Source organism: Loxodonta africana, chromosome 11 (assembly GCF_030014295.1).
Source record: "Loxodonta africana isolate mLoxAfr1 chromosome 11, mLoxAfr1.hap2, whole genome shotgun sequence".
Classification (NCBI taxonomy): domain Eukaryota; kingdom Metazoa; phylum Chordata; class Mammalia; order Proboscidea; family Elephantidae; genus Loxodonta; species Loxodonta africana.
The window spans coordinates 29,504,057-29,526,635 of NC_087352.1; positions in this window are offsets into that span (position 1 = coordinate 29,504,057).

Consider the following 22,579-nt stretch of genomic DNA (forward strand, 5'->3'; position numbering starts at 1 on the left):
ATAAATTTCTCATGTCCATTTTTTTTCATTTTCTCTGTTTTTCCTTTGTAGTTACCCCTCCTGGGTAGATTCTTACATTTTCTTTTCTTAGATTTTTCATCTCTTTTTATATTTTTGTTTCCTAAAAGATTCCCTTAATATTATTTATATATCCATATGCAAAGGAGTCCTGGTGGCACAGTGGTTAAGCTCTCAGCTGCTAACCAAAAGGGCAGCAGTTCCCACTAGCAACTCATGTCAGGAAGATGTGGCAGTCTGTTTCTGTAAAGACTTACAGTCTTGGAAACCCTATGGGGCAGTTCTACTCTGACCTACAGGGTCACTATGAGTTGGAAAACTAGGCTCAACTTCAATGGGATCTATATGCAACTATATGTATATATAACTAAAAAGGTTATTTTTGTTGAAAATTTTTAAGTTTCGTTTGTCATATTCTTAATTTCTAGAGCTCTTGCTTATACATAGATCAAGAGGCAGTTGTTCAAACAGAACAAGGGGATATGGCATGTTTTAAAGTCAGGAAAGGTATGCATCAGGGATGTATCCTTTCACCATACTTATTCAATCTGTATGCTGAACAAATAACCTGAGAAGTTGGACTATATGAAGAAGAACGGGGCATCAGGATTGGAGGAAGACTCATTAATAAGCTGTGATATGCAGATGACACAACCTTGCTTGCTGAAAGTGAAGAGGACTTGAAGCACTTACTGATGAAGATCAAAGACCACAACCTTCAGTATGGATTATACCTAGATATAAAACAAGAAAACTTACAACTGGACCAATATGCAACATCATGATAAATGGAGAAAAGATTGAAGTTGTCAAGGATTCCATTTTACTTGGATCTACAATCAACACCCATGGAAGCAGCAGTCAAGAAATCAAAATACACATTGCATTGGGCAAATCTGCTACAAAAGACCTCTTTAAAGTGTTGAAAAGCAAATATGTCACCTTGAAGGCTAAGGTGTGCCTGACCCAAGCCATGGTGTTTTCAATTGTCTCATATGCATGTGAAAGCTGGACAATGAATAAGGAAGACTGAAGAAGAATTGTCAATTTTGAATTGTGTTGGTGAAAAATATTGAATATACCACGAACTGTCAAAAGAACAAACAAACCTGCCTTGGAAGAAGTACAACCAGAATGCTCCTTAGAAGGATGGCGAGATTGCATCTTACATACTTTGGACATGTTATCAGGAGGGATCAGTCCCTGGAGAAGGACATCATGCTTGGTAAAGTTGGGGGCCAAAAAAAAAAAAAAAGAGGAAGACCCTCAACAAGAAGAATTGACACAGTGACTGCAACAATGGGCTCAACCATAACAATGATTGTGAGGATGGCACAGGACTGGGCAGGATTTTGTTCTGTTATACATAGTGTCACTAGCAATCGGAACTGACTCAACAGCACCTAACAACAACAACAGAGCTCTTGCTTGTTCTCTGATTACTCCTTTTTTCATAGCACCCTGTTCTTGTTTCATAGACGTAATATTTTTCCTCATTGGTGTAACTATTCCTCATAATTTACTTTGCTTTCTTCTTAGTCATCTAGTGCTGCTGTAAAAGAAATATCACAAGTGGATGGCTTTAATGAAGAGAAATTTATTTTCTCACTGTTTAGTTGACTACAAGTCCAAATCCAAAGCATCAGCTTCAGAGGATGGCTTCCTCTCTTTGTTGGCTCTGGAGGAAGGCCCTTGTCATCAGTCTTCCCTTGGTCTGGGAGCATCTTAGCACAGGAACCTTATGTCTAAAGGATGCACTCTGCTCCCGGCACTGCTTTCTTGGTGGTAGAAGGTTCCCGTGTCTCTCTGCTTGCTTCTCTCTTTTATATCTCAAAAGAGGTTGGCTTAAGACACTATCTAATCTTGTAAACCTCATCAGTATAACTGCCACTAATCTATCTTATTACATTATAGTGACAGGATTTACAACACATAGGGAAATCACATCAGAAGATAAAATGGTAGACAATCATACAATCATGTAAGGGAATCATGACCTAGCCAAGTTGACAGATATTTTGAGGGGGACACAATTCATTACACTTTCTTCACAGGTTTTCTTCTGCTCCCTTGGTAAAGTCACTCAAGAGACTGGTATGGAATGCACTTTGGTGAGCACTGAGGTAGAGACAATTTGCATGTGTTATATTGAGTGATGATCACTCCCATCAACAACATTCAACTGGTCACCAGGCCTAACAGAATCTATTCCCTCTTTGTCCCTTCCTGCATCTTCTGCTCTGTTCAGTTGTTCTGCATCCCTTAGGGGAAACACTGCAATGGTCTTGCAATGATCTTCTTATAGCCTGTCTGCTGAGCCTGAACATTGTCACCATCCTGATCCTTCTGAAACACAGATATGACCTTGTTGCTCACTCCTGTACCAACCCTCAGCAGCCACCTGTTACCTGATGGGTTAACCCCAACTCCTGACTTCAACCAAAAAGGGCTGTCAGAATCTAGCCTGCTAACCTTTTCGGTTGTACCCCCCACCACTTCCCCTACTGCCATCTAGTCTCTAGATAAATAATTGTTCTCCAAATGTGTCCTTCCCTCTCCCACCTCCATGCCTTTGTGCTATTTCTATTCTTTGGAATGCCTCCTAGCCACACCTACTGAAAAAATTTATCCTGTGAGCTCTGTGCTGGTGTCTATGGTGAAGCGGTCCATGTCTGCCCCACGCATATGTACGCATCCACCTTCTGTGTTTTTTTAATACATTCTCATTTTCATCATCACCATCATGGCCATCGTCGTCATCATTGCCATCATTTTCAGAGCCAATGCATTTGGGTCTTACTATGTGCTAGGCACACTTTTGAACTCTTTACCATATATTGGTTAATTTAGTTCTTACAACCCTATGAGCTTGGTCTTACTGTTATCACCTTTTACAGGTCAGGAAACTGAGGCACAGAGAGTTTAAATAATTAGGCTAAAGCCACACTGCTAGTAAGTTGTGAAGTCATGGTTATAGCACTTTTTACTTTGTTTTGAGGTGTGCCTGTCTTCCTCTCTAAAGTGGGGAATCATTGAGGCCACAGGCTGTCTCCTACTCCTCTGTATACTCCCAAGTATGGCCCAGGGTCTGGTTCTCAGGAAAGGCTCAACAAGCATCTACCAAATTAAGGGTGCAGTTATGAAACTCTCGTCCATAGTAGGCTTTGATAAATGTGTGGTTCTTATAAGGCAGATAACCAACCCATCTTATATGTTCCACGTTGCCTTAATATTTCTCTGACCAGTTATTTTAAAATAATGCTGTATGTATTTCTTGTGGTATAATCAGCTTAGTAAGAAATGAAACCAGAGTATGTTCTTCCTTCTTATATCCTGTTTCACCCAAGTAAAAAGTAACCCAAGATATTCAAGTCATCTTTGTTGTTATAGATTAGTATGTGAGGTTTTTGTAGGGGACATCATCTCAGGAGTAAATGTTGGCGTGTTAGCCATTTCAGCTACTGGAAACGAGTCCAGAGGCAAGATGTGTCTCATGTTCTCAGTTTGCAGGCTGTTTTCAGAGTTAGCAAATAAAAATACAGGATGTCCAGCTAAATTTGAATTTCAGAGGAACCTCAAATAATTTGGGGCACGGTTATACTAAAAAATTATTTGTTGTTTCTCTGAAACTCAGATTAAACTGGATGTCCTGTATTTTATCTGACCACCCTAATAGGGGCCAGATAAGAAGGATAGGCCAAAAGTAGACAAGGCTCTGGCTTTTCCAGTCTGATCATCTTTCGCCGTGAGACAAAGGACTGCATTAGCATGGCTTTGCCGGCCTTCTGAGCTGGTCCAGGGTAGGAGGACTTGTCCTCTGCGTGGTGTCCCTGCCTTGTGCTTTCTTAGAGTTACCACTAGGGGCTCTGTGCGCCTTCAGTGGGAGCTCAGTCTGGCACCAGCAAGGGAAGAACTTGGCTGCACATGAGGAAGTGCTTTCTGAGGGAGAACACCAGAGATGCTTAATGCAACCAAGTGCTGTTCCTTGTTGTCGAAAGAGAAGCATCTGCTCCCTCATCTGGGACAGCGTGTGCTAAGGAGACAAAGGGAAGACCTTCGTAGAGGTGAGACAGTCCAGGAGCGAGGTAGACGATGCGTGCCTCGAGGCATCCATTAGCAGCAACATTCGGTGGCACCAGAGCAAACTGGGCGAGTCCCTGTGGGGAAGATGCCCCTGGCCTTTCTCGTCCAGGCATTCAAGTGTTTTGGAGGGACACCTTTCTGTCATTTAGCAGGAGGGAACAGGGCTGGTCACGAACACACGCACATAAAGAGGACACTTGCCAAATGTCATCTTGGGGCATCTTGTTAACTGTTCTGAGGCATAGTGAAAACTGGAGCAAAGACACTTCATTCCATTTTTCATCTTTTGTTTGGGTTCCACTTAGAAGGACATAACATTTTGTAATAATTAAGACATGCTGACCATTAAAAAGAAAAAACTGTAATGAATAATGGTCAAATAGAACTTTACTTCTTTTTGTCTACAGTTCTCAACCCAGGAGGGATGGTCCATGATTATAATATTCCTTTCTAAAGAATTTGTCATGAGGACCTCCAGGAAAGGAGAAATAGGAACTTTTGGGATCGCAAGCAACGGTGGCCAAGGGCTGTCCTGTGTCACTCTTTGGTGGAAGTTGTACTCCATCACTGGGCCATGTGCCAGGTTCTCTCTTTGGCCCTAGCTCACCCATCTCAGAATTGACGTTCTGACCTCCCACCTGCCAATGCTGGCCACGCCCTGGCTAGAGCCGCTTTTTGTAATTGTAATGTGTTTGGGGCTTGGCTCTGCACACACAGGGTCCCATGTAGTAACTACCTGACAAGTGAAGCATTGAGGGCAGTAGGGATCCAAATGCTGGGAGGGGTCTTTCCTTCCTGCCTCTCCTGGCTTCTTGCCCATCCCCATAGTGAGAATATTCTAAATGGCAGATGGTTATAAGCGCCATCTTCTCCTCCATTTTTCCTCCATCCCCACCCCTCCTTCAGTGTGGTCCTTGGGCTGGGCTGGGCTCACCCTCTTGGTCAAAGGAGAAATTCCTCATTATCTGGAGGTGGTGTTTGCAGCCAAACCAGCTTCAGGGAACTAGAGTTGCTGTTATTTCCTCAGATGATGCCTGCATCATCTTATCCTCTTTAAAAATATGTGTTTTGACTTGAATATTAATAGCAGAAAAATTTGGAAATGCAAAAAAGAAAGAAAAGGAAGGAAGGAAGGGAGGAAGGGAGGAAAGAAGGGGAAGGAAAATGAAGGAAGGAGGAAGGGAGAATGGAGGGAAAGAAGGGAAGGAGAAGGAGAAGGGAGGGAGGAAGAGACGGAAGGAGAGAGGGAGGAAGGATGGAGAGAAGAAGGAAGGGAGGAAGAAACCTCCCACAGAAAATCACATTAGGCATTTGAATATTTTATCTCACGTCTTTTTTTTCTCCATGCATACACACCAGTCTCCTTGGCTTATGTTTGAAGATGTATAATGACGATCTCTCCCGAAGAAGGGAGGAGCCCTAGTGGTACAGTGGTTAAGCACTTGGCTGCTAACCAAAAGGCCAACTGTTTGAACTCACTAACGCTCCACGGGGGAAAAATGTGTCAATCTGCTTCCATAAAGATTACAGCCTTGGAAACCCTATGGGGCAGTTACACTCTGTCCTATAGGGTCGTTATGAGTTAGAATCAACTGGACAGCAATGGGTTTGGCTGATGAAAGAACACAAATTTCACATGTGGTGCATTACCTCCTGAGGTATGTGATACACGTAGTTATAATACCTATGACTTATGTAATCATATATGTATGAATAAAATATGTATATTAGATATGAAGACCTATAATAAAAAATACATGTATAATTTGTATATTTGTATACTATAGACTTATAGACATACATTGGTATATAGCTTTTTAAACCATTATTTCTTCTGACTTTTCTTTCAAACAATGGACTCTAGAGCTGTTAAGGTTTTTGCTTCTGGCTCAATTGCAGTAGGGTAACAAAATGCTTAACAAAACCTGCAATGAGCTGTGTCTCCCATAAATCTGCTTAACCACCACTAACAGGAGCCCCCATCTGAGGGGAGCGCGGCTGAGTGTGCCCAGACTCAACGATGGCGGTGGAACCAAAAGCTAAATTACGTGTTGTCAGAGTTTCCAGGAAGTCTCCGTGGTGGATTCAGACTTTAGCCCTGGGGACATTAGGCCAGTTTGTGGTGACAGGGACACATATTCCAGCCAATTAAACTAGCAAAGGGCTCTGGGAAGGAGAAGTTGGTGCCGGGAGGAGCTTTAATGGTGAGGAAAGCCTTATTGAAGTTAAACTGTGGTGATGTGAGGACCACTGCACCTTTCGCAGAGCTGACACTTTGAGGACTCAGCTGCAAATGGACAGGTTTCTGATGAGCCCCAGCTGGATGCAGAGCCAGGACTAATGGCAAGCAGGGCGTGTCGAGACCAGGCCCTGCTCGACCCAAGAAGACAGTGACTCAGGAGTAGCCACATTGAACCTAAGAACATTTCACTCAGAAAGTAGAAGTCTATGGGTGGAGACTGGGATGGGGCTCGGGAAGGAAACTAGGAGTTGACTTTATTCTTCTGAAGGCTGTCATGGCAACTGCACTCCCCAAGGCAGAACTAGAACCGACGGACCAGAGTTAGAGAGGCAAGGTTGGCTCAACTGGGGAAGGGCTCCTGTGACACTCACAGCTGTCCCACTGAGAAGGGGCTGCCTGGCAGATTACAGTTGTAACCAGGAGCTGACTACCCAGTAAGTAAGGTAAGCACAGGCTTACTTGTGCTTACTTATTTATCTGTAGTGAACCATTTCACCCCCATGTAGTGAAAAACATGTGAAATGCTTCACTACTAAGCCCATGCTTACTTTGCTTACTGACTGAGTCCCCCCTCCCTGTCAGGGACTGTAAATTTGAAAAGAGACTTTGATTCTGTAGGGAGGTGCTGTGGGGTTGGTAGAGAGAGAGATGATAGCTATACCTAGAAGCTGAATCTTTGGTGTGTTTAAAAAAAAAAAAAAAAGGTGAAATTGTTCACTAATGATCTGGTAAGCAAGGTATGTATCATGCTTACCTTGCCTATTGGATAATCCGCTCTTGGTTGTAACTAGCATTTCTTAAGGGCAACTAGGCCCAGGTGCTACTGCGGTACTAACTTCTCTTCACTATAGCCCACCACCTGAGTTTGACAACCAACCCCTTCACAGGAAACCAAGGTCCAGAGGTTAAGGAATGTGCTCAACTGTTTTAGGCTCAACGTTTGGATTTAACTCTTGGTTGTCTGATTTCAAAATTCATGGCATTTTCACTTATTATTCTCTCAGAAAATGTGATGATTTCTCCTTGATCGAGAGGTTCAAGGGGAGGTTGGGCACCTCCTGTCAGATGTTACTGAGCAGAGAAACCATCTGGCTGGGTCTCGTTCACGTGGTCATGATGAAGCCCCTCAGCTGAAGGCCCTGTCCCTGCCTACACCCTCTTCCTGAACCTCAGCTCTGTGCCCACACGCCCTAGAAGCCCCCGCAGCCAGGTGCTCTGCTGCCCCCACCCTCGTACATCTTCAGAGTCACACAGCTTGAAATGAAAAGCGCATGGTATTTGTGATGTTTGTCGGGGCAAGAACAGCATGCCTACTGCGCTCATGTTTCTGATGTGCCCTGATGATATCCTGTTAAATTCGAGGATGCAGGGACCAGTGTCCACTCTGAGCCATGGGCACTTATTTGTCTCCTGCAGGCTTTCCGGTGTGCACTGGTTGCTTCTGTTTGACAGGCCAGAATCTGCAGGCACTTGGATATCATCTCACTCAGCTCTCTTGTTTCCCAGAAGAGGAGGCTGAGGCCCGAGCCTGGGTGGAGTGCTGGCCAAGCTGACCAAGCTGGCCAAGCTGACCAAGCTGGCCAAGCGTGATTTCGTATCATCAGGCATGGGCCACAATGTTCGTTTACCAAGTCATGTGTCTTTTCCAAATGTGATACATTACTTTTCATAATACCAAAGAGTTCATGTGTTCTGATTGCCACCAACCTCATCCAGAAAGTCTTTAGGTATTGGGAGGCTCTCGGTGCAGATACAAGTTTCCCAAAATTCTAATCTTTGCTTGAAAGCTCAAATTTTATCATTGGCAACAAATAGCGCCAGCAGTTTACCTTGAAACAATGGGCTCATTTCGCTCATTTTCAAGAAAGTGATGAGAGAGGGCAGTGGCAGGAAGTTTGGAATTCGAGTATCACATCCTGTGGTCAGTCTCCGTATCCCAGAGGTTGTCTGGATCCATCATAAACTTAAGCTCAGTCACTAAATTATTTGTAGACACTTGATTTGCACCTTTATTTCTCATTGTCAAAGAGCCACTCTACTGACCCAATAAGTGTGGTTAGCACAATGGGCTCATTTCATCAGCTGCTCAACCCTCAGGGGCAGTAGCCCCAGAAGGGAGGTGTTTCCTGTCAGACCTCCCAGGAGCCAGGTTCCTTTGAAGCTTTTCTCTGAGGTTTGTCACCAATTAACACTCAGGCTGCTAGGTGGCTCTGGAGGCACCAAGCTGGGCAGGTCCAGAAAGGCCCTTCTTCACTTAGCATAAGAATAAAAAAGGAAAAAGACTCAGGCTGCAATCCCTTCCCAGGTATCTCTGTTGTCTGTTCTCGCTTTGTTCCATGGTCTAAGCTGTTGAACATGGCTTCTGCGTGGAAACCACACCTGACTCTCCTTGCATACTTTTTTGATCAGGTGAAGAAAATCATGAGGCCTGCTTCCCATGGGGAAGTGTGTGTGGAGGGAAGACAGGGAAAGAACAGCCGCAGACCCAGTGAGGAAGGCAATGGCCCTTGACTTTTAATATTTGTCTCAAAAAACCATCTTTAACCTCAGACAGCTATTGTACTTGGAGCCAGATGTTACCCGTATGCTGTACACACAATGCCCTCAGTGCGCACTGATCTAACTGGGCAGATTTGAAAGCTCAAAACTGACAACCATGTTCTTTGGTGCTCCCAGCAAGAGAGGCCATGGTGCCCGAAAGTTCTGAATTCACTTTATAAGCTCGCATGTGTGTGTGCCTGTGCATGGCCATGAGTGTTCAAGCATGCTCATGTGTGCCAGGTGTGTTCGCATGTGCTTGTGTATGCCTGCATGTGCTCATGTGTGCCCACGTGTGCCTGCGTGTGCCATACAATTTGCTTGTGTGTGCCCATGTGTGCTTGTGTGTGCTGGTGTGCTCATGTGTATTTGCATGCGCCCACGTGTGCCTGCGTGTGCTGGGGGTGCGCACATGTGCCCACATATGCTTGCATGTTTGCACATGTGCTGGCATGTACTATGTATGAAAAGTCAGCCACTGAAAACCCTGCAGAGCACAGTTCTATTTTGACACACGCTGGGGTCACCATGAGTTGGAAAACACTCAATGAATGACCACTGGTTTGGTGTTTTTGGATTTAGGGAGGTCATAGACCCCTGATCCCTTGAGTCTCTAGCTATTACATAAGATTATATTTACATAAGATTATATTTGGGGTCCCAAAACTCCTTCCATCACACCTCCTGAGCTGTTTTTGCTCTTTCTCGGGCCTGGAGGCTCTGTGTTGGTTCAGACTTTGCATGACAAGTGGAAGAGGCCGCTGGGCTGTTTTTGTGAGAGCTCCACTCGGGTGCTTATTAGCACACAATGAAAATTAGTAGATGGAGACAAACACCATCAGCAGCAGAAGAGAAAACACAACAAAGCCCACCTACACAGGCATTCCGCAGCCTGGCTGACTCACTGACTTGCACTAAATGCTGTGGGCGGGCATTTATTCCAAATGTGTCCACTTGTTTAGAACGTGTTTTGTTCTTCCCCAGGGACTTAGAGTTTTGGCATCATTGGAGGGGCACTCTTGGATGCCCCCCTCGACAGGCAGCCCTGTCACCCCACAGACGGGGGATGGCTTTGGGGTATGGAGAGCAGTGGGCAGGTGCTGGGGAGGTAACACAGGAGAGCTAGAGCCCAGCTGCATGAAGAAAAAACAAACCTACAAAAGCAAGAAAACAGGGTGTGCCTGCAGCAGGCAAAGTTGGCGGGGCTGGGTTCAGAGCGTGGGTTGCCTCCGTGCTCTCCAGATGCTGTTTTCTCAGGCTCATTCCTGGGTTCCTCTTCACATTTATAACGCACAATTAACGGAGCTCATTCACCTACCTGGGCCACAGACCCTTGGGGAAAGATGATCACACACTTGGGTGAGTGCAAGAAAAACTCAGATGTGTTGGGTTTGGTGTTGCTGAAGCAGGCACAGCTGAGATGGAGCCTGGACACTTGTGCCTGTGTCGGCCAGTCCCCCCAGCCCCCTGGCCCTCAAATGAGACCTCAAGCAAGCAGGGCAGGGGCTAACCCTGGAGGGCCTGGGTCAGCACCCAGGGGAGTCCACCTTGTGGGGACCCTGCACTGGGGTAGTTAGACATGGAAAGGCAGCTCTGGAAATCAGCTGGGCCTGGCCATCCAGCACCCGTGCCCTGCCCACTCAGTACCACCCCTCAGGGGCCACACGGGGACTACGTGGAGACCACTCAAGACCTCTTGGAGTCCACATGTCAATGTTGGAACAAGCTCTGCCCGAGCAAGTGGGTCTGGGTCTGCCTTTTGTGACCCTAATACTCCGCAACACGTTTTCTCCTATTCAAAATGGGCAATTGAAAGCTTGGTGTAACTAACACCATGATGAACCTATACATTTTTTCTGCCTGCCTTTTCCTTTCCGCATACTTTTGTTAATAACTTTGTCTTATTCTGTCTGGCCACCTGGACACCTGTAACTTACCACCCCACACATGAAGATTAGAGCCCAGGTGTCTGGCATGTATATCTTTAGCCTGATAAGGAGATGTCCAGCATGTAACTCTTCGGTCTGACAAAGAGTCTGTTGTAATTATCTTGTAATGAATAACTCATCCGGCCATGCCATCTGTGGGCTACGTGCAAAAGACCCTTGCAACAGCAGTATATAAGGTCTAATGTAAAATTGCCATTCAGGACACCATAAGACAGCCTGTGTTGCTGCCAGACTTCCAGTTGGTGTCACCTCCTAACACACTTTCTCTTTCTGACTTGGAGTATGTTTCATTGGCTCGACTGCTCCAGGGCATGGACCCTAATTGGGGAATACTTTGTGGTGACATTAAATTATCACAGCTCTCAGAGTGGTAACTGACTAGTAAAACTGGACGCTGGCCAGCACAGTCCACCTGGGGACCTGTTTCACAAAGGGGACAAGAGCACATGATTCCTTTCAAGGTGGCACAGCCACCTGCCCTCACCTGGAAGTGGTGGGAAGCTGGGAGGGGACGATTCCAATTCCTGTCACTGACTGCAGTCAATGGACCCCCACACCTTTACCTTCGCTGCACACATGTGGCCTGAGGAGGTGGGGCACCTGGCTGCTCCAGGTGTGGCCCCACTTTCTTGTCAGTGGAGCTGCCTTGTTCTGGAGCTGTGGGTGGTGAGAGACTCACATCATTGAGAGATGGGTCACCTCCAAATCCCCATAAAACACAGCAAGTACCATTTTATCTGAAAGGATGTTTAAAATTTCAATGAAACAGCATTATATATAATTTGCTGTGGCATCTACTTTATTAAAAATCAGTACTTCACTATTCCTATGCTAGAGGAATTTGGATAAGTATCGTTCGTCTCTTCTTTAATAGAGGCCATCAGTCTGAATCGTGGGTATCCTCCCCCGACCTAGCGGTGGACTCTAGTGGCCTCATGCCAGCCTGTCCAGTCTGATCACACAGTGGCCTCCACATGTGTCTTCTTCATTTCCCCCTTACATCTTCTATCTCCTTCTTTCATTTCCTTGAGGTGTATTTCCCCATCTGCTTTAATTCAGAAGGGCTGGAGTCTTCCTGGTGCTGGGCTTTCTAGACTTGCAGCCTCTTGGGTCTGTAGAATGGAGGCAACTCTTGCCTATTATAGGGCTGTTGGGGACATGAATTGTAGTCACAAGGTGATGTCGAAGCATATTGAATGTTGTCCAAAAGTAATGCACATAGCCCTTTTCTGTGATTTCCCAAAGTCTTCTCATTTTGCCACCAGATTTGTTAGCATCAGCTGCATCTCAGAACATTTGTTCCTTCCCAGCATGGTTTTCCCTAAGGTGCCCACCTCTCCTTGCAACCCTGAGAGTGAATATTCTGTGTCTCCTTCGCCTTGGGCACATGGGGGACTTAGGACAACACTGGGAATTCTAGAGGGATCTGGCCTGAGTCCTTATGTGCACTGGCTGGTGAGGTACAAATTCAGTTTGGTGTTTGATCCCTGGAAGAAGGCATCTGGGGCTAGAGACAGACAAGGTGGGCTTCCTAGTGGACGTTCCCCCCAGGCTGAGTGCGCGGTTTGTCCATTTTGAACTTGCAGTGCTCAGATGGAGTTTCAGTTCGACTTTTCAGCTCTGCAGCTCAGTACAGATGACATTTTCACACAAGAGTGAGACCATTTCCAAGTAACTCGGACTCGAGTTGTTCCCGGTAGTGTGGTTTTCTGGGAAGGTAATGCAGAAAGTTCCAGACTCAGGGTTTCACTCACAATTCTTCAGAAACGGACCCCCCACTCCGCCCCCAACCAGGCACTTCAGAAGTACAACCTGTTACTGTTTTTAAAGAAACCCTTTTATGCTTGTCCTTTCACTCTTGGCTCAGGCTGGACAAGCAGACAGTTACGACAATAGGAGCTGATAGTGCAGCTGTGAGACTGCTTTTAAAGGGTGCTGATAAACCCCTCTGGCCTGACTCAAAACCAAACCCGTTGCTGTCAAGTTGACTCCTATTTGTAGTGACCCTGTGTCAGAGAAGAACTGTGCTCCATAGGGTTTTCTTGGCTGATTTCTCAGAAGCAGATCACTGGGCCTTTCTTCCAAGGTGCTGCTGGATGGGTTTGAACATGTAACCTTTCAGTTAGTAGATGAGTGTGAACATTTTGGGACACCAGGGACCGGAACTTTTACAAGACAGTCCAATTCCCACTCTTTGGAAATTCCATTCTTTGAAAAAGAGGCTCTTCCAGCTTTTTTAGTAAGAGGTACATATTTCAGACAGATCGTGTGTATTGCTTTAATAAAAATTGAGAGCAGGCATGTGGGAGTAAACTTACATTTTTCTGCAATACAGACTGGGCTTTGGAATTGGCAGTTTGGACCTGAAGCAGGGCTCTGCTGTTTGACCCTGGAAGAACCCCGACATCCTCCCCGGTGGGGGAAGAGCTCTCGGGGGCCCTGTGCAAACGAGCCGGTAATGCCCATAACGTGCCTCAAGCAGGGCCTGGAGCAGCCTCTCTGCTTAATGAATGTTTGTGCCCTCGAAAGCAAATAAGACAACTGGCAAACGGGCTCTTATAGCTCACTGTAAGTTAATTAATAAGACTCTCGCTGCTCATTCTCTTAGATACAAAGCTAATTTGGAAAGATACGTGTTCCTTTTAGCATTGCGTGGTTGGCAGGGCTGGGGAACTGAGCGTAATTAAGAGCGACGAGCCCTCAGCAGGCAACTGTGATGGTTGGGAGGAGGGAAATATCATTAGTTATGGCCTCGCCCCCACACAATTGCTGCCTGGACCCACAGCCTCTGGTGCTAAGTAGACAATGACTGACCCCTCATGGCTCCAGGGGGCAGGGGTCTAAAAGTGAAGGAAGAGGCAAAGCAGATGTCAGGGTACACACCGGGACGGGCAAGTGGGTGACCAAGGGGTCTGAATAGAGATCCTCTCATGAGTCCCTGGACATCCCTCGAATGTAGGAGACCCCCTCGCCTCACCCCAAGATGGGCCCTCAGGGCTTTCATCTTGTGCAGGGACAAGGAGGGGCCTGGCAGCAGTGGTAGAGGTGCTGCCCCGTGGGGGTGGGCTGGAGGGTGTCCTGGAGCACTGTTAGAGGAACAGGTCCCTGCAGATGGTATCCCTGCAGCTGTGCTGGCATGGGGCATCCTTGCTGAGCTCAGACAGCATGTGGGAGGCAAGGGCGGGGGGCCAGGCCCATACTGACCACCCTCACCTCCGGCACCCACTGACCTATGTTAGGCCCTTCCTGCTGCTCACGTCAGAGCCCCCCAACAGGGTGGCGACCCTGAGTCCCACATCGTCTGGTAGACAGGCTCGTGCCTCATGCACCCTCACCTCACCTGTGCCTGCACCCGCCATCTGTCTGGGTGGCGGCTCTCAGCAGGGGTTCATGGGTGGCAAGTGGCTCCAGCTTTGGCTCTAGTCCCTGAGGCCCTGCGCTGCCCCACCCTGCAGGGGGGCCAGCACAGTCCCCACTGCTCCTATGAGGACCACCAGCATTGCTGCTGGTGACTGGCCAGGTCTCAGACAGGCTCATCCAGGAGTGAGACTCTAGGCAGCCTGAGCACAGAGCCCACACCTGCCACCTACCTGAGCGTTAATGAGACTGCACAAGCTTCAGGTATGAAAATCCTGTGCCCGAGTCAGATGTTGACTGTCAGCTTCCCTCTCTTGGTTTAAAGAAAAATCCAACCTTGTGGAGACCCTGTCATTGCCAGGAAACCCCTTCCCTTACTAGACCCCCTCTGTTTGTCCTTCCTGTCCCTGGGTGGTGGGTCACTGCCCACTTCATAGATAAGGCTCAGAGACAGTGCACCCCCACCCCAACTCGTGTAGACCCCTACCCACACCGCCCTAGCTGCCCCTCGGATCCCTGTATTGGGGTGCTGAGGGACCCAGATGCTGTGGGCCAGTTGGCTGGGCCAACACGTCTTAGGGGCCTGTGGCATCCACAGGGGCCTGTGGGCAAGCTGGTTCTGAGTTTGTTCTGGATCAGATCTTCAGCTGCTCCAACTCAGCCAATGATGCCCAGGGACATCAGGGTGGGCCACCCCCAGGGAGGGTGCTGGCCTGATGGATGCTTTCCTCTCCGGCCCCTAAACCCGTGGGACCGACACCCATTGGCTCTGGGCAAATAAAATTCCAGATGTGGGGTGACCATTACACTACAGGGCCAGTTGTGGTCGCACTCCACTCACCTGGCCTGGCAGACGCAACCCTTTTGGCCATACCCTAGGGACTGGGGGAGGCAATTGGTAAAGAGTGCACCCTCCAGAACCTCCTAGCCTGGGGCCCCAGTCAGCTGTACCTCCAGGGGGTGGCTGTCTCCGATGGGTGCACCAGCCTAGGCCATACAAGGTACTGGGAGGGTGGGAGCCACACTTCCACATTTCCACGTTTGCAGGCCAGGGCAGCTCCTCCACAGTGGGCCTCGACAAGGGTTTGGGGCAGGGCTTTTACTGTTGGGGAGGGAGCCCTGGGAGCATGGTGGGATCAGGGAAGGGGCACGGAGGTAGGAGGGGGCTTCTACCAGCTGTGGGGCCTAGGTCAGGCTGGAGAGATGTGGCCACAGGGAGTACCAGGGCCACGAGGAGGGAAACAGACTCCGCCCACCTGTGGGGACACAGGTGAGCTACCTACATTCAAGGGAAAGTGCTCCAAGAGGGAGGGAAAGGGAGAGTGGGCAGTCAGGTGCCAAGAGGGGATTTCTAAATTGGGAAGGATGCTGGCACCAACAGCTAACTGGCTAAGGCCCCTCATGGACCCCACTCTCCCCACATGCCCTGTTCTGAGAACCAAGGGCTCTCACAGGAAGGAGTTCCCACAGGAGGGGTCTGTGGAGACAGTGGCGTGTCATTAGGGTTGGCATCATCCAGTGTGGTAATTCGGGGTGCCAACACCCCACCCCATGGACCTCCTCCCATAGCAGACCATACAGAATCCTTAGTAAAGCTTTTTTTTTTTTAACTAATGTTACTTGTAAATCATAATTCCCATATATCACTTTTTCCTTTAATTACTACTTCGTTCTCAAAAAAGTTATAGATTCACAAATACTATAGTCAAATATTGTAGCTAAAACACCAGAAAATTTGACAAAATCAGCAACTTTAAAAACAACGGCATCAACGGAAACAACACGTGATTCAAAGTCATTGTAATTGGGTAATAATGACAGCTCTGACCTGAGTGCCTTAGAAGGTTCAAAAAGTAAATTAGCATAGAGTGTTAGCCTTGTAGATGTATTGGTGCATGTGAGCTGGGCTTATGAAAAATGTTTTCGTTGTTAGAACTAACTACAGGGATATTTTTATAAAAAATAGTAAATTTCTGCTGAAACACTGCACAAAAGTTTTATTGTCAGTCATATTGGCGTCGCTCCCTCTGACAGTGTTACCTGGTGCTGTCTATACCCCTGTATCCCCCTAGTAACACCACTGTGGGGAGAAGCACCCCCAGGGCAGACTGGCCTCCCTCAACCCCGATGGCCTTCCAGTGACTCCCCTGACTGGAGCTGGCCCCCCTCCCTGGCCCTTCCAGCCACCTCTGCCTTACACCAATTTTGTAAGCTTTTGAATTAAAAAATGGCTATAAATTTATATAGGTTAAAGTAATCATGGGAATTCTGGTGGCAGATTGGTTAAAGTGCTTGACTGCTAACCTAAAGGTTGGCAGTTTGAAACCACCAGTAGCTCTGCAGAAGAAAGATGTGGCAGTCTGCTTCCATAAAGATTCACAGCCTTGAAATCCTGTGGGGCAGTTCTACTCTATCCTATAGGGTTGCAATGAGTTGGAATCGAGTCAACGGCAGTGGGTTTGGTTTGGTTAAAGTAGTTGAAGCAGGGGCCATATGCATTCTTGCCTGGGCCCAGGACAGGAATGGCCATAGTAGAGTCCAGTGAAGACAAGCTGATTGGTCGGAATGTAAAGCAAACAGATGCAGCCATTGGTAACCAGTTGCCAATGAGTCGACACTGACCTATGGTGATCCCACCTGTGTCAGAGTAGAACTGTGCTCCATAGGGTTTTCAATGGCTGATTTTCCAGAAGTAGATTGCCAGGCCTTTCTTCTGAGGTACCTCTGGGTGGACTTGAACCACCAACCTTTCAGTTAGCAACTGAGCACTTAACCTTTTGCACCACTCCAGGCCTGTAATAGAACCCCAATAAAGAGAAGCTGGTTGGTTGGAATGCTAAAGCAAGCAGACACTGCCTGTTGCACACATTGGGTATTTAATTTCTGTTGGAGAAAATAAGAGACAGATTAGATTCCAGGTGCTCTGTTAGATTTGAATTATTCAGTTTTATCTGCATTTGGAAAAGATCAGTTAATTGAATTTTTTGCCCTGAACAAAGGGCGTGAAAGTTTCCTAAAGTGCTCCTTCTGGGGGGCCCTTTCCATTCTTTGAGGAGATGCCAGTTTGCTCTGGGGGCCCAGTTCCGTTGCCTCCTAGCATTTGGGGAGAAGGTGCATCCAGGTATTTCTGAGCCCCTGTAGAAGCTCCCAGAGGAGCTGCTTGGCTGGGTGCTGGGGGTGGGTACTAGGGCCGGTCTAGGGCCACGTGGCTCACTACTGGGGCCCTGGGGCCACAGGGCTCACTACTGGGACATACTGCTGTTGAAGTTTAATTATGTCTTTAATCACACAAAGGCTCTCAGTGCGCGCCATAAATCACTAGTTGACATGCTTACTTCTGGCCTCCTGTTTTGTTAGAGCCATTTCACAGAGCCGGCTTTGAGGTGAGGAATACCTATGGTTTGGGGAAGATGAATAGATTATTGCGCCTCCCGTAATGAAGACGTTGCACAAGCAGGGCCGCTGGCTCTGCCCCTCATTTGTCGGCTGCTAATTGCCCGGCCACAGGTCCTGTTATGAAACGAGCACCACGTTTGTTAAAATGTAATTACTTTAATGGAGTTCTTATGGAATAAGCATCATTAAAGCAGAACCTCGCCTTTATCAGGGCTGGCTTTTCATAGCCAATTATGAGGACTGCAGATCCCTCGCTTTGAGTGAGGTGGTTCTCTCCTCACAGATTCACTGGGGGGAGTATTGCAACAACCTCACCTGGCTCACCTGGCTCACCAGGCCTGTTTGAACCCTCCCAATATGACCTTAGAAACTCTCCAACGTTTAAAAAGAAACAAAAAAGATGCTAGCTTTCTGGGAGCCAGGGAGGCGGGGGGCGGGGGGACGGCAGTGGGGCAGGTCTCCCAGGCAGAGACAAAAGGTCGCCCTGGGGTGAGGCAGGCTCCCTGGGACTCGGGTGGACAAGTCCACTGCTGGCTGGCTCTCTGCCCCCCAGATTAGCGCCCTTCTCTGTCTGATGGCACCGTCCACCAGGGCAGTGGGACTGACTGGCCATCACTCCCAGATATGCTAACTTACCGTGGGCGTGGGGTGGGGGCAGGGGCGGATTATCCAAAAGGCAAGGTAAGCACGGGCTTACTTGTGCTTATTTACTAATCTGTAGTGAACAATTTCACGTGGATTTCACTATACCACATACCTTGCTTATTAGATAATCCATCCCTGGGGAGGGAGGGGTCAGACAGCAGCTGCCTCACCAGAAGGGCATTTAAAGAAAATTAAGGTAGAGACGGAAGGGTCAGTTGGGTGGTGCTAAAAACAGACCTTCGCACCGGGATAAATCCCGTTTTTCTCGTGGCCTCAGGAATGGCACTGGCTTCTCTGGGACTCAGTTTCGCCACAGGCTAAAAGGGGGTTAGAATCGGCTTCTGATTTGGCCATTGTATGAAGGCACCCGACTTCAAGTGCTTCCTCTCCCCCTTCTTCCCTTCCTTTTTTGTGACAACTTTTATTGCATTTTTCTGTGGGATCCCTATCGTTAAAATCTGGCTGGGTTTAAAGGACTGGGCAAATGAGTGGACCTCCACCTGCCTCCCCCCTTGCTATCCTCACGTGGTTGTAGCCTCTCAGGCTGCCCGGTATCACTCTATCAGCAGCTGCGGGCACTTAGGCCTTCATGGCACCATCCAGGTCCTGGGCTCAGTGAAGTCATCAGACGGGGCTCTGGTCCCACTCTTGGGGACCGGCAAACAGACCCCCCAACAGGAATAATGGACAATTTGTCCTGAGGGTACTGCAGGCCAGGGAGGCCGCGTGCCTCTGCCAAGCACTGAACATACCTTTCTGTTCTCCCACTCCCAACAAGGTAGGGCGCTGTTTTGTGATTGTCTACAACTAGGTGGCAGAGCCCAGAGAGAGAGCTCTGGATCTTATCTGAGGCCCAGAGCCATGGTTTTCAGAATGATTGACTGGTGGAACAGCCCATGGCCTGCCCTCTGTACGGCGTCCTGAATAGAGTGGATACGTTTGCTGGGCCACCTTTACTTACCACTTTTCTTGGGGTAACCTCAGGGCAGCATTACATTTTCATACTGGAAGCTGGATAAACCCAAACCAAACCCATTGCTATCAAGTCAATTCCAACTTGTAGAGAGCCTGTAGGACACAGTAGAACTACCCCATATGGTTTCCAAGGAGTGGCTGGTGGATTTGAACTGCTGACCTTTTGGTTAGCAGCCTGATTTCTTAACCACTGCTCCATCAGGGCCCCAGAGGTTGGATATGACTTGTTAAACTCAATGTGAACTAAGAGAGGCTATGTTACGGATTAAATTGTATCCCCCCCATCAAAGATAAGTTGAAGTCCTAATCCCAGTGCCTGTGAATGTGATCTTGTTTGGAAATAGGGTCTCTGTAGATGTCATCAGTTAACATGAGGTTATATCGAAGTAGGGTGGACCCTAATCCCATCTGAGTGGTGTCCTATAAAACAGGAGAAACAGGCAGACAGAGGAGGGACGGCCATGTAACCATGGAGTGATGCTGCAGTTGCAAGAAGGCAGGCCCGGGGCCATCAGAGCTGGAAGAAGGGAGGAAAGATCTTCTCCTGAAGCCTTCAGGGCAAGGGGAGCATGGCCCTGCCAACACCTTGATTTGGACTTATGGCTCCAGAACTGTGAAGATGTTTCTACTGTTTAAAGCCCAACTGTGGGGTCCTTTTTTCCAGTGGCTCCAGGACGCTCACAGGTGCTCCATTGAGCACATGCTTCCTGAGGTGCAGGGTCTCCTCTTGCCATCCTGCCAGGCCCACCTTGTGCCCCTCGTCTGGCCCTATGTGGATCTCAACTCTGACCCTCCCACCTGGGGCTTCATGCAGACCCCCCTCCCGACTCCTTGGGGCGGCCCACCAGTCTTGCCCCCGGCTTTCTGTCAGTCTGTCATCTTGATGGGGTCTTGCCCTCCATCTGTGTGACTCCCAGGCTGAGGAGATACGGGCACTAAGCGCTCCCCCTGGGCATGATCTGTGTAGAAGCTCAGGAAACAACGGTGGAGCTGAAAGATGGGAGTCTTACATGTGGGGTGCCTGGGTATCTGAGCGGTGGCCCTGAGCAGACATGCTGAGCAGTGGTTCTGACATTAACCCGTGCTGCTGTCTGGGCAAGCCAGTGCCTTCTCTCCCCTCCACTGAAATAGCAGGTGAGCCAAGGTGATCTGTCAGGGTCCATTTCACTGAGGTGATGTGATTCTGTGTATTATTTCAGCTCAGTCTATCACACTGTACAGTGTGATGTGTGTACACATCACACTGCATGTCTTGATCCACTCTGGGAATGCAGCCCTTTCCAATTCACCTTTGAACCCTGGGCTTGCATGAGAGACCATAGGGTGAACATAGAAGGTGAGGGGGTGGGTGGTGAACATGTGGGTGCAAGGATGTGCCACCCAGGTAGGATGTATACTTCACAAATTGACATGAATGGAGCAGATAGATGTATATTAACTTTTCCTGGAAAAACACTCAGGACCATTAATGTCACTGGAGTATGCTTCTTGAAATGTTTCCACATTATAAACCAAGCGTCGTAACACACAGCACCGTCGATGGAGTAAGGGTGTCTGTTGAGTAAACCCTTGCAGCTCTCCATCCACGGCTCCAAATGGCAGGAGGTGTATTGGTCCCAGTCCTGAGGCCTGTGCTCTCGCTCAGTGCTGGGTGGATACCCTCATGGATACCCTCACGGGTTGTGGCCACTCCACAGGGTTGTGGGGAATGAAGGGGTCACACCCCATATGGGAGCCCCAGCACAATGCCCAGCCTGCACAAGAGCCCCATGAATGCTGATTGACCCAACGCCAACCATTCTTTGAAAAGTTACCATTGTTATATACCCACGTGTGGGTTCTTTGCCTCAAACCAGCTGGAGATTCTTTATAAGCTCTTGGTGCCTAGCTGGCCCCACAGGGTTCTGAGCCTGGTCACACAGGTCTGATGCTGCCTTTCTGCTGCTGCCCTGCCCCTTGAGTTTTGGGTTTACGCGTGTTCGCCTGCATGTCAGAAGTGCTCTCACAGAGGATGTGAGGTGCTCACTGCAAGGTTGGAACACAGCCTCCCATTCCCAGAGGTCAGAGTCTTCGTCAAGTGTAGACATCAGGGGTCAGTCCTAGGCCTGGGAGCCTGGGGTGGGGGTGGGGGGTCTTCTCCCACGGCCAGAGCTGCTGTAGAGAGCCTGTAGGGGGCCATTTGCTAGAACTGGGGAAGGGTGTTGGTGTACCCGCCCAGGGTCCTGATCCCACAGGTCTGGGCAGATAAGAGTGCATTCTACCACACTCCTGGGCGAAGCCTGCTGTGGGTTTGGGCCACATGTTGAATAGGGGACTCTACCAGGTTTGTCATGAAGCTGCGTTTTTTTTTCTTAGACGGGGCCGATGAAGTTACGGGGGCTAGCCTCAGGGTCATGCCCCAGCTTCTCCACCTACCCTACTGATCGTTTAACCTGCTCCCTTTTTTTGTAGAGGAAGAAACTGAGGCCAGAGTGTAGTCCAAGGCATGAGACTAATTAGGGGCAGCTGGCAGCTGCCGCACTCCCGTCCACACCCTGTCTTTCACACCCGGAGGAGAGCCGAGAGTGCGATAATTGGGGCTGCTCGTGCCAAGAGAGTGTGTGCTTGATTCCTGAGCAGATCCAGCACCCTCCAGATGTTTACCCTCCCCCACCCCAGCAGACCTTGGCCTCCTCAGCAGCCACTTTTCCGTCCTGCTGCCATGGCTGGTCTTGGTCCTTCGAGTCCTGAGCCCAAGCCTTGCACAGAGAGGCAGGGGTAGCACGTAGGGCGTCCGGTGACCAGGTCACACGCAGATGGCACCAGGGGACATCTGTTCACTCCCCCAGTAGAGACCTCACCATCAGAGAAGACTGAGAGGGAGGGTGGGGTCCAAACAGGTGGCCATGGAGGGTCTCAGGGCTCATGTGAGAAACAGGTCAGAGTAATATCCAGAACTGCTGGAAGTTTCCATGGTTCTCACAAAGCTTCTCACCACACAAGTCTGTGTGCACATGGTAGGACTGCTCCCAGCAGCAAAGCCTCACCCCCTACAGCCCCATGGGCTGCTCACAGTTACAGTGCCCTAAGGAGCCACTTCTGAAAACGATGGTTTCTGTATCGTCTTCTCCAGCCTCACCTCCCTTGTTATCTTGTGGGGCCAAATGGGGCCCAAGCATGGTCCCAGAGCCAGCTCATGTCCTGACTATTTTTTCGAGCAAGGGATTGTGGGTTCTGACTTCAGGGTATTCCATCTCTCTTGGAAAATCCAGTGTGAGCCCCTGACACACTGACCCCATGTCCTGTGTACCTATCCCTGTTCGTGGACCCCTCTTCACCCACGACAATGTTGCATTCCCAGTGTCTCCGAGCTTGGTCAAAAATGGTGTTTGCCTTT